The sequence below is a fragment of the Cheilinus undulatus genome, linkage group 11, assembly GCF_018320785.1.
Source record: "Cheilinus undulatus linkage group 11, ASM1832078v1, whole genome shotgun sequence".
Taxonomy (NCBI): Eukaryota; Metazoa; Chordata; class Actinopteri; order Labriformes; family Labridae; genus Cheilinus; species Cheilinus undulatus.
In genome coordinates, this window is record NC_054875.1 from 9,616,260 (window position 1) to 9,631,791 (window position 15,532).

Here is a 15,532-nt window from a genome sequence, read left to right on the forward strand (position 1 = left end):
TTTTGTCACAGCACCCTCAGGTGAAATACAGTTTGAACAACGCAGCACTTTCAATGTCAATAAAGTGTCTCAGTCAGAAACTAATCTGACTCATTTTTTGAGGGTATGTTTTCCATGTGGACAGCTGCTGCTAAATGCTAATGCCATGATAGGATTCCTTATCACTATTCTCAGGTTTTCTTGCTCATAGTACCTGAAATAAGGCACAATGTTATGAACACAGAGCTGTTATAACAGACCTAATGGGCGCTCCTGAAGGATGCAGACATTTCCTTTCATCATCTGTAGTAACAGTAAATGCCGAAGGGAAACTGAGGTTGCAGGCACTGCCAGGACAAAAAGGAAACAAAAAAGGTTGTTAGTGGACATGGGCCCAAAAGACTCCAAAATATGCAACAAAAGGACCCAGGTGTGAAGAAAATACTAGAATTCCCCTTTAAGGTTAGGTGTAGCTAAGAGCTGGAATGAATCAGTCATTAGTTTCTATTCATCCTGTTCTCTCTGGTACTGCTCTCTGCTCTCACCATCAGGCTTAAATAAAGATATTCCAGGACTTGGAGACGACACAATGGAGTGCCCCGTTTCTCAGATTGCAGTCACTTTGATGTATCTGGAGAAAAAAAAAGAAAAGGGGGAATCAAAGGGGGTTATTGGAAGTTTGAAATGCAAAAGGAGGGGGACTAGAGAGCACCACTGTTGTTACATCAAAGAGAGATGCTGCTTCAAGTGTCCAGGATTTCCTTCAGGACAGAGGTAGAAAATTGTCACCAACCGAGGAGCATTCTCGACAAAAAAAGGACAATCACAAAAAGAGAAAGTGGTGTTCTGAAATCCACTTGGGCCACACAGAGTCCTCAGATTCCTAAAATACTGGCCTTACAGTCCTCCAAATCAGCATTCATGTTTCAGGAGTGAATTGTAAACTAGAGCCATGAGCAGATTATTCCAGCTCTGCTGCAGGCTAACGCTGCTTCCTCAAACATTTTCATTCTCCTAAGAACAAGGACACTTTTTAAAAAAAAGATTAAACTGAATTCCTCTCCGTAGAACACTGACGGACTTTCTATGAAGCTTTTACAACCTGCACAACCACAGGCATTTGGATCTGCATGCTCTATGTCTTCTAGCCAATATTCTAAGATTGATTTTCCCTCTTCCACAGAGAAAACAAAATGAATCACGCGCAATTACCAAGGACAGAGAGAAAAGGGGAATTGGGGGCGTCATAAATATTTATTTGCATGCCCAGGGAATTTGTGCAATTCTTTGTGGAATTGCAGAGTCATATTTAAGTGTCTGAATGATTTATACGGGTGGTCCTGGGTGTCACATTTGTCCACTGTCACCCTGGATCATTTGTGTATTAACATTTATGGATTTATCCATATAACATATTCATGGCAGGGTTCTATTATAATTCAAATGGGTTTTGTGATCAAATGATTGGCTAAATTAAGTCATTAACTGCAGAATTTCACTGGAGGTGAAATGTATTCCATGTGGAAAAGAATAAATGAATACCTGCACGTGTGGGCCTTTCCTTGACAGAGCCCCACAGAGAATTCTGCTAAAGGTAAAGCATGTGAAAAAACACTTGAGAGACTTCCAAAAGATGAGAAATTAAGATGTAAGGTCGCTGATTTTACATGTATATTTTAGGCTGCATGATGTGAAGAAGACATGATGTGTGATAACACAGATCAATACCATGATGGTGAGATTACTTGGGATCAATACTTAATTTTGTATATTAGCTCTAAAGTTCCTATGTTTTCATGCTTCATTAGGTGCCAACTTAATTCTGCCCCAAACATTGCAGTGCAGCTTTTAACTGGTTTGCGCACATCACTGGTGCAGTGCAGGCTACATGCAGGCATGCAGAGTATACCCACTTATTCTTTAGCACTCATAGAGAATGCCCACTTCTGAATCCCCTCTGATGCACATCATTCAGTTCAATGTTGAATCTCCCTCTGCTAGGGTAAAGAAGGCATGCCCCACCTTACTTTGCTTTACTTTGCCTCTCACTGGACAGAACATATTTGTTGACTGGTTAGGTAGAAATATTAAGGTAAGCCAATCAGACATGACGAGCTGTGCTTGTTAACACAAAATGCCTTGTTTTAGCTTTACTAAATATGCAAAAGTAGTCTATAATACAGGCCATTAATCCTCTGTTGAATGGAGCACTAAAAAATATGGGGTATGAATTAGAGCCCAAGAACACCTAAGATCAAGCCCAAATTTCAAGGTACGCCAAAATGATATCAATATAAAATGGCCTCTTACATGCTACAGTAAATCAAGTGTATAGCATTAGTTCAGGCAGACCACAGAGTCAAGCACTGCCATATTACTGAGATCAGCTGATCTCACACGAGCCCTCATCAGCTGTCGGCAAGCAGATTCCAACATGCTATTGGCAAATCACACTCATGCTCCCTTATTCAAACTGCTCTTGCCTAGCCATGCTTTGCTGATTTTTTCGGCCCTCCTCCACCCCAGCTCCTCCTTTATTCTGCCTCTGACTTTATCAGTGTCATAACTCCCAAAAAAGAAACACTATTAATAACCACTTATCATGTTTGCATCAAAGTGGTCCTGAATGAACTTAGGCTTTTGTACAGCTGTAGTAATTACTTATGGTTGTACATATTCCCATGGCACACCAAGACTTGCCACACCATTTGAGAACCAGTGAATTAGAGTATCTGTACTTCTGCAGGTCAGCTACAGCACTGGCGTGCATGGTTAGACACACAGTTTGCAAGCATCCAAACCAAATGGAAACGTTTGGGCATGCATTTTTAAACAACTGACCAAAATTTGTGAACAGCTTTTACTTTGTCAGCCCCAGAGAATTCTACATCCATAGTGGTTTAAGTAATCTTGCAAAGCTGATGGATACACCTGTTTCCTTGTTTCTCACCGGTGAATCCATCTTGCAAAGCTCCCATCTGAACTGTTTGGTCCCGGTTGGGCCCGTCATGACTCTGCAGTGCGCTGCTGAGTCATGACGTAAACAAGCAGCAGCAAGAGACCGTTGCAGTTATGGAAGACATTAGCATGTATGCCCGTTTTATCAGGACTTGACGACATTTCTTTGTTAAAAGAAGAACAAAGAGGGTACGCGGGCCCGGGTTCAAGTCCAGCCTGTGGCACCATTTCCCGCATGTCTCTCCCTGCTCTCTTCCCTGTTTCCAAGTCTATCCACTGTCCTCCTCTATCTAATACAGGCATGAAAAAGCCCCAAAAAAAATCGAAAAAAAAAAAAAATTAGAAGAACAAAGAACAGCAATGAGTTGTTTTCTTTTCAAAAATGACAAAAGTCGTGTACTGACATGTCTGAAGTTGCCATGGTTCGAGAAATGCAGTTCTACATTGAGTTTACTCCTTCAGTAGGGGCGCAGCTCTGAAGCGGCTTCGTCACCTGTTTTGTTGCTCTGATTGGCACGTAAAGATGTGACAGACAGAACGTTCATCCAATCACCCTCCAAGTTTTTTTTCAAAGGCTCTGCCCTTTCCTGAACGCTGTCTATGAGTGGTTTTCCATGTCAGGTTAGGTTTTAAGAGTACAGTATGAAAAATATTTACACTGAATTTTCAAAGTAATTAAAGAATAACTAGCTTATGCTATAAACACTTTTGGTTGAGCACTGATATTTCTGAAGGTTATTTTATTAGGGCTTTATTTTTTACATTAGTTTGGGGCATTTTGCCTTTATTTGATAGGACAGGACAAAGACAGGTAATATTGGAGAGGGATGGTGGGAAGACCCTCACCAAATACACGCCAAGACTGGGAGTCAATCCCACAACCAGTGCAATGAAGACTATAGTTTCTGCTTACCCTCTGAGCTACACTGGCGCCCAGGGTTTTGTTTTTCATGGGACAACTGAAGAGGGACAGGAAATATAGGGAGAGTGTCGGGGAAGACATGCACCAAATAGTGCTGGGATTGGGATTTGATCCTTAGGCTCACTTCAGACTGGCTGCGTGTTTTGCTGCTTGCAGCTTCCACGTGTGTCCACTTCAGCATGCACTGTCATGGCTTTCATACCAGGCACATGTGTGCTGCCAATTAAAGACAATGCTAGAAACTTTGCTTCTCTAAGTGTCCGTAACATAAAAATACATCCTAAACTATGTGGTTAGAAGCAAAATAATCAGAATGATAGTATAAAAGACAAAGATTGAACAGTCTGATGGCCACAGCTGGTAGTTGCCCCCAGTTACTCAGTGTGTGTGCTAGCTGAAGACTCACATGATTGGCTTGTGTTTCCAGGGCTCTGTCTGATTGGCTAAAACAATGTATGCTGAAAGGGTGCATGGCATTTTGTACATTAAACTAAATGTTTTTTAGTTCATGCCCCTCCTGTGATGAGTTCATGGTACATTTTCCTATCAGATGTGGTCAATTGTCAGCCTTAATATGTGCAGGAAAAGTCTGTCTGTAATCAGACCGTTAACCAAACCGCCACAGCACCAACAGTGCCAAAGACATCTGCTCCCCATCGCTGATGGATGTTTGTTTTGTAAGCTTTCATGATGACCAGAGCACTCAACGGGACACCCAGCACCTTCTCCCAGCGAAGCCCCTCATGATATTTCTCATTAGTGCCATCATTTATGAGATAAACTTAATTATTCAAGTGGTGAAATGTGTGAAAAAAGGCTGATGCCTGTTTTTTAATATCCAATATTGCAGGAGCATAGAGTGACAAGACTTTAATTTGGGGCTCTCATTTAATTCCTAATTAGCCCACATGCTGTATGTAAAGTGTTTTGCAGGAGCTGACACGGATGAAAATTGAAAATGCTGGGAGGGGGTGCTGGTCTAAATATCACTCCGGTTGTGCATTTTCATATTTTTTGGCCCGGCACTGTGAGGGGGGAAAAAAGAGAATGACATCCACAACAGATTAAAAAAAGTTATTTTGTGTTTGTGGGTTTATGACAGTGTTTATTCTGGATGAGAAAAACAAATGATGAAGTGCTGCTTGGACTCAGCAGTGATATGAAAACACTGGTGCTCCTGTTGTAAAGGTGCAATTAGTATTTACCAAATGCAATCCTCTGTAATGAGGTGCAACGTTAAAAAGCTTTGCTGTTTTTGTGTATTAGAAATTGTAATGAAGGGATTTGATGCAGTTATGACTCCTTTTTAAAGAAGGCCTCTTCACTGTGTTTGTGCTGCTGCAGCTTAAATGCTACTAAAGCTAACAACTGTTAATAATCGTAGGCCTTAAAGGCTTAATTCACTTCCATTTAAGAAGCTGTTACACAAGCAATTAAGAAAAAAACCCTAAAACAACCAGATACAGACAACATGACCTAATACCAACCATACATCCAAATGCATTAAACAAAACAAGACATAGAAAATGCTTGAAACACTTATGAGTACAAAAACATACAGAACCGAATACTGGAGACAGTCCTTAATACAGAAAACACAGCCATAGAGAGAGAGCACCAGATTTAAAGTAACATCAGAACAAAATACTTCCATCAAAATACAGACAAACCAAACAAATGCAGACTGACAGACGACCAAATACTGACAATGCTTTATGAAGCATAAAACTAAGCATGTCTGGTTTGCAACAGGAACATTGAAAGAACTAAGGCTAACACAAGAAAACATCAGATTGATTGTTCTTGCAAATGCTTTTTCCTCTGGTCTGATGAGCATATTTTTAATGAAACTCTAAATAATGACGTATTCATGTGGAAAGCTCGGTATCAAGGCTTTTGAATACTTAGGGATCACTGCCTGCATAGTGAGGATTGCCTCTTTTGGTCCAGTCTTCACAGGTTTCTCTGTTTGTGAGCACCTTTAAAGGGATATTTCAGTATTTTTGAAGTTGGACTCTATAATGTACCTAGCGTTAATAGTGGCATTAGCCTCCAGTGATTTTAGTGAGCATTCAGTGAGGAGGCTTACAGTGTAACAGATGGGTACAGTTTAACCGTCAAATTTAGTGAGTTTTTGGTAAAAATGGGCCGCAAAACAATGTTTGCTCAAGCAAAACTAGTGTCTTACTTATACCCAGAGAGCCTCTGTGTTTTTGTCACTATTTGCAATGCAAGAGCACAGAACCGCTACCCAAAACCTGGTTGCACCAGCCAGGAAGCTAGGCTATACAGCATCACGGATGGGTACAGTTTCTCCTCAGAATTTAGCACATTTTTGGGAAACGTGGGGCACAAAACAATTTTTGCTCAAACATACACACTATTGAAAGCTTTTTTCTTTTTTAAAAATGTATTTAAGGCTTTTTGTGCCTTTATTTGATAGAGGAGGACAGTGGATAGAAGCGGAAACAGGCACAAGAGAGTGGGGAGAGGGCCAGAGGCCAGATTCAAACCCAAGCCCCCTGCATATGTAGGGAGTGCCCCACCCAGAAAGCCACTGTGTTTTTGTCGCTATTTTGTAATGCAGGCTTGGGTACCAGCTAAGAGCTCTTGCATTTCAAAAGTGCCCTTTAAGGCACATGGAAGTAAGGCACTGAAAAGGGAATTGTTATGATTAAATGTAAATGATGTCAATGGATTGAACCAATCAGAACTAGTTCTCAGCTAGAACCAGTTCTCGATTCCCATCCCTAGTCATAATAAATGCATATCAGTTCCAAATATTGGTTATCAGTGCATGAACTACTGACAATCAGTAATGGTATCAGCCCTGAAAAACCACTTGACCCCTATTTAAGAGTCGCATTAACTACTTGTCTCACAGACAAGTAGCCTGTACCTGAGTACCATTACATTCATAACCCCTGCAGACCATGCTGTAGTACAAGTCATGCCCGAGTCCACCTTTTCAGGCAGACTTTGTGAACTCTGATCCAGTTCCCTAATGTGAAACCACCTTTAGACAACATTTGTTTGTGTTTCTGGTATTAAGGTGTTTTGCCTGTGTTTTGTTGTGTATCTTCTGACTTCTGCTGGTTTCTGGTACTTGGGTGATTTGCCTGTTTGAAGTTGTGTTGCGGTTTTCTGTTATATAACTTGATAGCTTTTGAATACAGTTAAGACATAACTATAGTTTTAGTTGTATGTTAACTGCACTCTAACTAAAAAGTTTTCCATTGTCATTTAAATAAAATGAAGTTCTGTCTTTATTTAGATATTTTACATGTCAAATAACAGTCAGCTCAAATGCTGTGCTATGGTTTATGTCCAAAAAGTATGCTGAAACTCTGGTGTCCACTGATCTTTTCTTCTCCTTGTTCTTTTCCTTTCTCTCCCCTGCAGGTTCATTGACATCAATGCTACAAAAGGAACTGAGGCCAATCACTACAACAGAACATTGTGTCCATACTACAGCAGCACCGAGGCTAACTGAACTTTACAGCAGCCTTGACCTTCAGTAAAATAAAAAATAAAAAACAACCCCAGAGCTTTTCCAATCACTACAGTGAAAGACTCTCTGCAGACACCTCTGAGAACTGTGAGAAGTCTCAAGTGAGCAGCATGATACACCATCGGCATCGAATCTCCATCGCAGCCACATTCACAGACACATCATAGAAAGAAAACCTCTCTGAGGAACAGTCATAACCAGGGCAGTGGAATAATCATTCATGTACGTAACCTTTTTCTTGTCCATGTTATCTAACGCTAGGTCGACAGGGGTCGTCTCCTTGAAGATTTTTACCTTCGCGGCTTGATTTAGACTTGTCAAAAGGTCTTCAAAAGTCAGCCCCTTCATCTTCTTTACTACCCCCTGCTATGAAGCCTTCCAGGGTTTTATTTCAGCCAAGTTTCTTTAATGACAGCCCGCTGCTAAAGAGTCGTGACTTGACTGCCAGGGTGTACTGTCCACTGGATTCCAGCTCTTCACACCTTCCTCTCATTCGGCTGACTGAAACTTTACAAGGCCTCCAAAATCTCTGCATACTCATCAGAAGGACATTGTGAAAAAGCATGAAAGTCTTTATGAAATGCCACAACAGAGAAGATTTAACTGGATGAAAAAGGTATAATGTGGACATTTTGGACAACTTAGCTTATAACTTATGTTTTGTATGTGGTGCCAACATAGACTAGAAGAGTAGTTTTTGTCAATGAACCTCACACATCTTGTACACACCACCAGGAGCTTTTAGCAGATGTGGACCCAGGCTCATTTAAATGATCTATACTTTGTGTGGGTGTCTGTTTACGCTAGCGTGCCTGTGCATAAGTGTGCGAGCGCATGTTTGCATCTGTCCACGTGTGGGTACATGTGTGTATGCTTTGTGAGTGGGAGCGTGTGCACATCCTGAGATACACTGTGAAATAAGTCATGTCCAATGCATTATTCATACTCTTGTATAGTTTTGGGACACGCCGAGACCAGAGCTCACCATCTGGCAAAAGAAGCATTTGTGATTTTACAGATGTTGGATCTCATTTTAAACCTTCACGGATGAATCCTGGGTTTGCCTTCTCTTTTCTTTCTTGTCTTTTCTTTAGTACATAGAGATATTTATATTGGGGGGTGAACTATTATCAAAACCGGGGACATATCTACAGTATGTCACATAAGTTAAATTCTGTAATTACAAAATAATTCATGTGTGATTAAATGTATTCAGAATACTTGTCTAAATTGACTCTATTTTGATATGAAATGTTTTGGCCAGCTGGAAGTGCTATTTGCTGATTTCAGATGCTTGATATATTTGAAATTGTGTACATATCTATATATATATTCAATTAATGTATTTTATGTTCTGTGGGTCTCATTCCAAGAGAAGATAAAGAAAAGAAGGAGCACAAGTGGCATTCTTCTGCAAGATGTAGACACAATAACAAGAACACCAGTGAGATATTTGGTAAATAAAAAATCGAAAAAAATACCAGAGCCTGATGGTTATATGCCTTTGCAGAGAAAGTACAATGGTGAGTCAAGGAACCCTGTTTGGGTAATGCTTTTGTGCAAGTGTGATCGGTGGAAATCTTATTTCTTTAATAATGTAGGCGCATGTTTTGCTATAAACTTTAAATAAATAGCTAGGTAACTGTGTAGAGGTTTATTGGTGCATAAAATTACAGTAAAGGGATGAACATGAGGCCCAAATTGTAATCCATTCATTGTTCAGTCAGAGTGGACATCTGAGCTATGGTTTGCAAATGCAAGGAACATGAGGCCAAACTACCGAGAGTTTTCGGGTTAATAAGCACAGCGATAAGGTTACATTAATTTTAATGAATCGATTTATGATCCAAATTTACGTATCACTGAGCACAGACATAATATGTGATGGGACATTGGCTGGCTGGACAAGAGGCATCTGGCTGCAGACCTCAAGCAAACTTCTACGCTGGGGCGTTCAGCCGCAGACCTGCACACTGGGGCGTGACGTATATTGCCGGAGCCCGCGGACCCCCACACTGGGGCAATGACGTATATTACCTGCGACAAATTTTTTTGCTCTATCCGCTTGCCCACTGGCCTACCCTAAATCTAAGTACTCAGGTTTTAATGCCTAAACCGAACCACACGGATTATAATGCCTAAACTGAACCACTCGGGTTTTAATAGCATAGACCCCTACGCTGTCGGGGTCAGCTACTACACGGCCCAGCGTAGACCCCTATATTGGGGTCGGGGTCTGCTACTGCAACGTAGACCCCTACGCGTGCTGCTGCACGCCCCAGCGCACAGGGCTATGCCAAGGTCTAGTAAGCACAGCGGTGTAGTCATGCTAACAACAGCTAACATGCTGCACGCCCCAGCGTAGAGGTCCGCCCCAGCGTAGAGGTCTCCAGCTGAATGCCCAACTCTCTTGGGCTAGACGCTGCCAGAGGCAAGTCTGCTATGTCATTCAATACAGTAGACAAGGATTGTGCATGTTGTCAGAATAAAAAGCTCATGTTTAGATTACATGAGTTTTAATGAATCATTTATAATAAACGATCCATATCAAAATAATAACTGACTGTGAAACATAAAAGCAGAATCCACTTCCTTGTATTTTCTGTTAAATGAAAAGATTTACTCTATGATTTAACATAATTTTATATATAATACAGTTTACAGTACATATTTTTTTAATTTTGAATATAAATATTTATATATATATATATATATATATATATATATATATATATATATATACCTGATCGTTTGAGCTTTTTTTTTTTCCTAAAACATGCGCAATCCTTGTCTACTGTACTGAATGACGTAGGTAACATGGCAACATGGCAGCAACATCAGTGTCTGGCCAGCCAGCCAATTTCCTGTCCCCTATTATGACTGCAAAGTGAAAAACTTGAATTTGGATCTTATATTAACATGGCGGCGATGCGTGAAGAAGACAATGGAGAAGACGTTCAGTTCAAGTAACTTGCTGTATTAGAAGACAAGATATGGTGGCGTTAGTCTGACTTACGGCATGAAGTGGAGGTCCTCGGCTGCATCCAGGTCCCCCTCATGCAAGCAGGCATATACGCTTATTTTGTCCGATATGAAACTGGGTTTGTTGCATTTATATAGAAAATTATGTTTTTAAAAAGTCCAACTGCAGATTCAATGGGCTTATTTCCCTCTGAACTCATCTCCTGTTCATCGCCTGTCTTTACTAGATAAATCAGTAGCGAGTGTAAATAAATATGATACTCGGTAATCAGTTAAACATAAATGAGTACAACACTTCACAGGAAGTGCAAACTGAATTTATTTTCGAAATACCAAGTAAGGAGACATTCATTCTATAAATAAAATTTTTTGCACATTTAACGGTTCTAACAAATAGAAATTCGTGTGTTCCACTATTCAGATAAAGATACGGCTAAAACACTAATCCGGATATCCAGTTTTAATTTTTAAATTATTTACCCCTATAGCAGAGTAGACATTACAATAAAGTTTAAAGAAAATTCCTGAAAATTTGTGGGATATCAGAACCAAGTGATGATCATGAGGCCGTACAACGTTGATCTTTGACCCTTCCAAAATTATATCGGTTCATCATTACTTCAGACATTTCTACACAGGTAGAAGGAAATTCCTTAAGCATTCTTGGATTGTGGCATGCAAGGGTTAAATATAAGGCCCAGTGGTCTTAACCTCTGATTGATAACCCAAATCTTTAATATCATCCTTGATCAGAGTGGACATTTCTGCAAAGGTTGAAGGAAATTCTTTAAGTGTTCTTGGGATTTTGCATTAAAGAGCAAATGATAAACATATGACCCAATTATCTTGACCTTTGACCTATTTACTCAACATTATAATTTGTTCATCTTCAAGTCAGAGTGGATGTTTGTGCAAAGTTTGATTAAAAAAAAAAAAGAAATCCCTCAAAGCAGACATTGCATTGCAAGAACAGAATGACACATGGACATGTGTGCAGACAGGTGGATAACCTTGATTGCCAGTGCAGAGGCATTAAAAACTCAGCAGGCCACTGCGAGACAAATAAACATTTCTCTAATGCAGGATCAAAAGTGTTCACAGAGGTATAGCTAATGTGCTGCCTGCTGGTTGCAATAGTTTACATTTATTTGTGCTGGTGTTCCTGTTAATGTGTCTACAACCTGTTTTTTTTTTCATTTCTTTGTACTTAAAAATCCTGTACATCTCCATCTTAATGTATGCATTTGAGGATATAAAGAGAGCGTCCGCTCCCTGGAGCTGTGGAGTGTGTATTCTGTGTGTGTGTGAATATTTTCCAGGTCAACAGCGATCCATGTAGTGAGAAAATACCAATTTCCAGCTGATCCCATACCTTTTGATTTCATGTTACTTTTATTTATCGCCCCTTTGGTTTTCACTAGCCGTAAATAAACTGTCTGTTTGATTTGAGTCACTATCAAAGAGGAGCTGCTGCTACAACAGATCTGCACTGTGGGTCAGATCTCAGTAAGAACAGTAAAGATAAATATGTGAACCTCGCTCTTTTGGTCTACAAACTGTCGAAGTATGATGGAAGGTACGAGCACATATCTAAATAAGTTCTGCTTTTTGTAGCGCTGAGCTGTTAACTCTGGTGCACCATGGAGAAGAGAGCAACTGAGGCCCCAGGCTGTGTCCTTAAATTGTCAGGACAATAAATGCCTTTTGTGGTACTCAAATGTCTTTTTATAAATAATTTAAACTTCTAGTTCAAACTGTCCTTGTTTTGAAGGAGGCTTTGGTTGAAAACCCCAAACTACAGGCCAATTATTTCCCAAACATGACACCGCAACTGTACGAGGCGAACTGGGACCAAAAAAGAGAACATTTTGTTTTGACGACTAAAATGAAACTCTGACTCCCTCTATGAGGGCCTCCGACCTGCCGTGTTATGATGTGAATGATTCGTAATCTGTCATATAAGCAGCATATTATATCATAAATGGTTTATAGAGCTCTTTTTTGCTGATTATAAAACAGACTGAGATGAACACACATGCAAAAGAGACAACTAATTCAGCAAGGATGAAAATGGCTTAATAAAGTAGCACTATTATTAAGGTACAAAAAACGGAAGTTATTAGCTGATAAAAGAGTCACTAACTGCTGTTAATTAGAGAAAAACAAGGAATTCACTGCTGAAGACTTGGTTAACATCTAGTTGGTGAGTACCTTCTAATCCATTTTTGTAGGGTACCTAATGATTGCTTGGTTATTGAGCGATAAGATGTTCAAAATTCAGTATCGTTACAGTGTGTAGAACTTTAATGCATGTTTGGCCAAAGATTGGGGCTGAAGTAAGGCGTGTGATGGCGAGAAAGCCCACCTAAGGGCATCACCAGGAGGACTGACACAACCCCAGTAGTGCTCTGGATGTCCTTGCATATTACCAGGGGTATGGGAAAATGACCTGTTGAAAGGTGGATGTCATGAGTAAGCATGGCTTAGGGCAAGCCTGGCCAAAAGAGGGGATACTGGGTAGAACTTTTAAAAATAGTAATTTTATTGCTGTAGTACGATGAAGACTTTTTCAAAGGTAAAGCCCTTTTCATAAAACAAAATGACTGCTTTATTGGCAATGTTAACAACACCGACATTATCTTCATGTAGATCACACTGATATAAACGGCCATGAAAGTAATGTCAGACTTCAGCAAAGCCATGATGTGAACAAATGTCAGAAAATAAAGTAGAAGAAACGGAGACAACTTTAATGGAAAATAATTAAATAACTGTGAATAGAGGCAAAAATAGGTCAAAAGTGTCCAAATGTGGCAAATGGGTTCAAGTGGACAATAGAAATGGCAAATAGAAAGGGCGAAAAGTGGCAAAATAGGTTTAAGGTGGGAAAAAACAAGTTAAAGTGGGATAAAGAAGTGGAAAAATAGTTTGAAAGTGGGTGAAAGAGGCGCTACAGGGCAGAAAGCAGCAAAAATGGGCTAGAATGATAAAAACTGAATTGAAGGGCAGAAAGCAGCAAAATTCTTTTTAAGTTGCAAAGATAGGTTAACGGTGGAAAAGGAAGTGGCAAAAAGGGGTGAAAAGTGGCAAAAATTGGGTAAAAGTGGAAAAAGGTGGCAAAACAGTGCAGAGAGCAGCAAAATGGTTTGAAAGTGGCAAACATACACGATATTTCCAAAAGTATTCACTCACCCATCCAAATAATTGAAATCAGGTGTTCCAATCACTTCCATGGCCACAGGTGTATCAAATCAAGCACCTAGGCATGCAGACTGTTTCTACAAACATTTGTGAAAGAATGGCTCACTCTCAGGAGCTCAGTGAATTCCAGTGTGGTACTGTGATAGGATGCCACCTGTGCAACAAGTCCAGTAGTGAAATTTCCTCGCTACTAAATATTCCACAGTCAACTGTCAGTGGTATTATACCAAATTGGAACAACAGCAACTCAGCCACAAAGTGGTAGGCCACGTAAAATGACAGAGCAGGATCAATGGATGCTGAGGCGCATAGTGCGCAGAGGTTGCCAACTTTCTGCAGAGTCAATCGCCGCCGCTGGACTCAAGTGCAGTGGAGACACGTTCTCCGTGACCAATCGCGCTTCTCCATCTGGTAATCTGATGGACGAGTCTGGGTTTGGCGGTTGCCAGGAGAACGGTACTTGTCTGACTGCATTGTGCCAAGTGTAAAGTTTGGTGGAGGGGATATTATGGTGTGGGCTTTTTTTTCAGGAGCTGGGCTTGGCCCCTTAGTTCCAGTGAAAGGAACTCTGAATGCTTCAGCATACCAAGAGATGTTGGACAATTCCATGCTCCCAACTTTGTGGGAACCGTTTGGGGATGGCCACTTCCTGTTCCAACATGACTGTGCACCAGCGCACAAAGCAAGGTCCATAAAGACATGGATGAGAGAGTTTGGTGTGGATGAACTTGACTGGCCTGCACAGAGTCCTGACCTCAACCCGATAGAACACCTTTGGGATGAATTGGAACGGAGGCTGAGAGCCAGGCCTTCTCGCCCAACATCAGTGTGTGACCTCACAAACGCGCTTCTGGAAGAATGGTCCAAATTCCCATAAACACACTCCTAAACCTTGTGGAAAGTACTTACATGTCTATAGTCGCCATGTTTCACGTTATTCCTCAGTAGCTGCGCACGTGCAGCTTGATAGCAGCTATGTCACGTGTTTTGTTGTTCCTATAGAGATATGATAGAACTTTCATCCAATCACACTCCGGGATTTTTTCAAATCCTCTGCCTTTTCTTAAATGTTTCCTATTGAAGCTTTTCCAGATGGATATGTTTCACACATCCATCTGTCATGTCAGGTTAGTTGGTGACTAACATCTAGAACAGTGATTCCCAACCTGTGGGCCGCGGCCCCCTGGCTGGCCGTGGAGGTATTGCAAGTGGGCCTCCAAATCATTTCCAAAATAGTATGATTTCTGTTGGGGGGGTGTAATTATATAAAAATAAAAATATACAGAAAAGTGTTTTATTGTTGAAACTCAGTTACATTTAAAAGAATATTAGAAATGTTCAAATATTCTTTTAATTATTTTGTTTTGTTTTCCCTTCAAGTATTAGACATGTGACAAGCTAATGAGAGACAGGAACTTTTGTTGTTATCTAGAGGTTATTGTGTTGACAGCTTCTTGAAAACTGTAATACTGAAGGTGTTGCAACATGTTACAGATGCTGTGTTAGCAACTGTGGAGCTTCCAACATGTTTCTCCTCTATTCAGTTCAGTCCTTTATGTTCAATCTTCAATTTAAAAAAGTGCTCTGAGAATGCATTATATGGCAGTGTTTCCCATACATTCATTTATTTGTGGTGGACCGGGAGAGGAAGGTAAACACAGCAGCCGCGTGGCTAGTTAGCGGGGAGTTAGCTGACTTTAGAGACAGAAACAGTGCTGGATCTGCAGCGTTGTGCAGTCGTTCAAGTTTGAAAAGGAAGAGGTTGAACTCAAGCGTTATTCGTTCAAATAAGCCGCAAGATGACTCAGAGATAACGGCGGGAATAACACAACACGTCACTAAAGACATGAGCCCAGTGTTGTTGAAAAGCCAGGATTTTAAAAATCTCATAAAGACAGTTCACCCAGAATACGAGATTTGCCTGGGTGCAAACATTTTGCTGAAAACTCCCTGCCAGAGTTGTACATGTCAGAGAGAAG

The 15,532-nt window shown here is 40.5% G+C and overlaps 1 protein-coding gene across 2 annotated transcripts in view; it reads left to right on the forward strand.

The window, feature by feature from the left end:
• The window catches only part of tafa5l (TAFA chemokine like family member 5, like), a 175,069-nt gene extending 163,459 nt beyond the window's left edge, over positions 1–11,610 (forward strand). For both annotated transcript variants that reach the window (XM_041798341.1, XM_041798342.1), the window contains exon 5: positions 7,262–11,610. The gene's annotated coding sequence lies outside the window, so the exon portion shown is untranslated. The remainder of the gene's footprint in view (positions 1–7,261) is intronic.
• Positions 11,611–15,532: the final 3,922 nt, after the last annotated feature.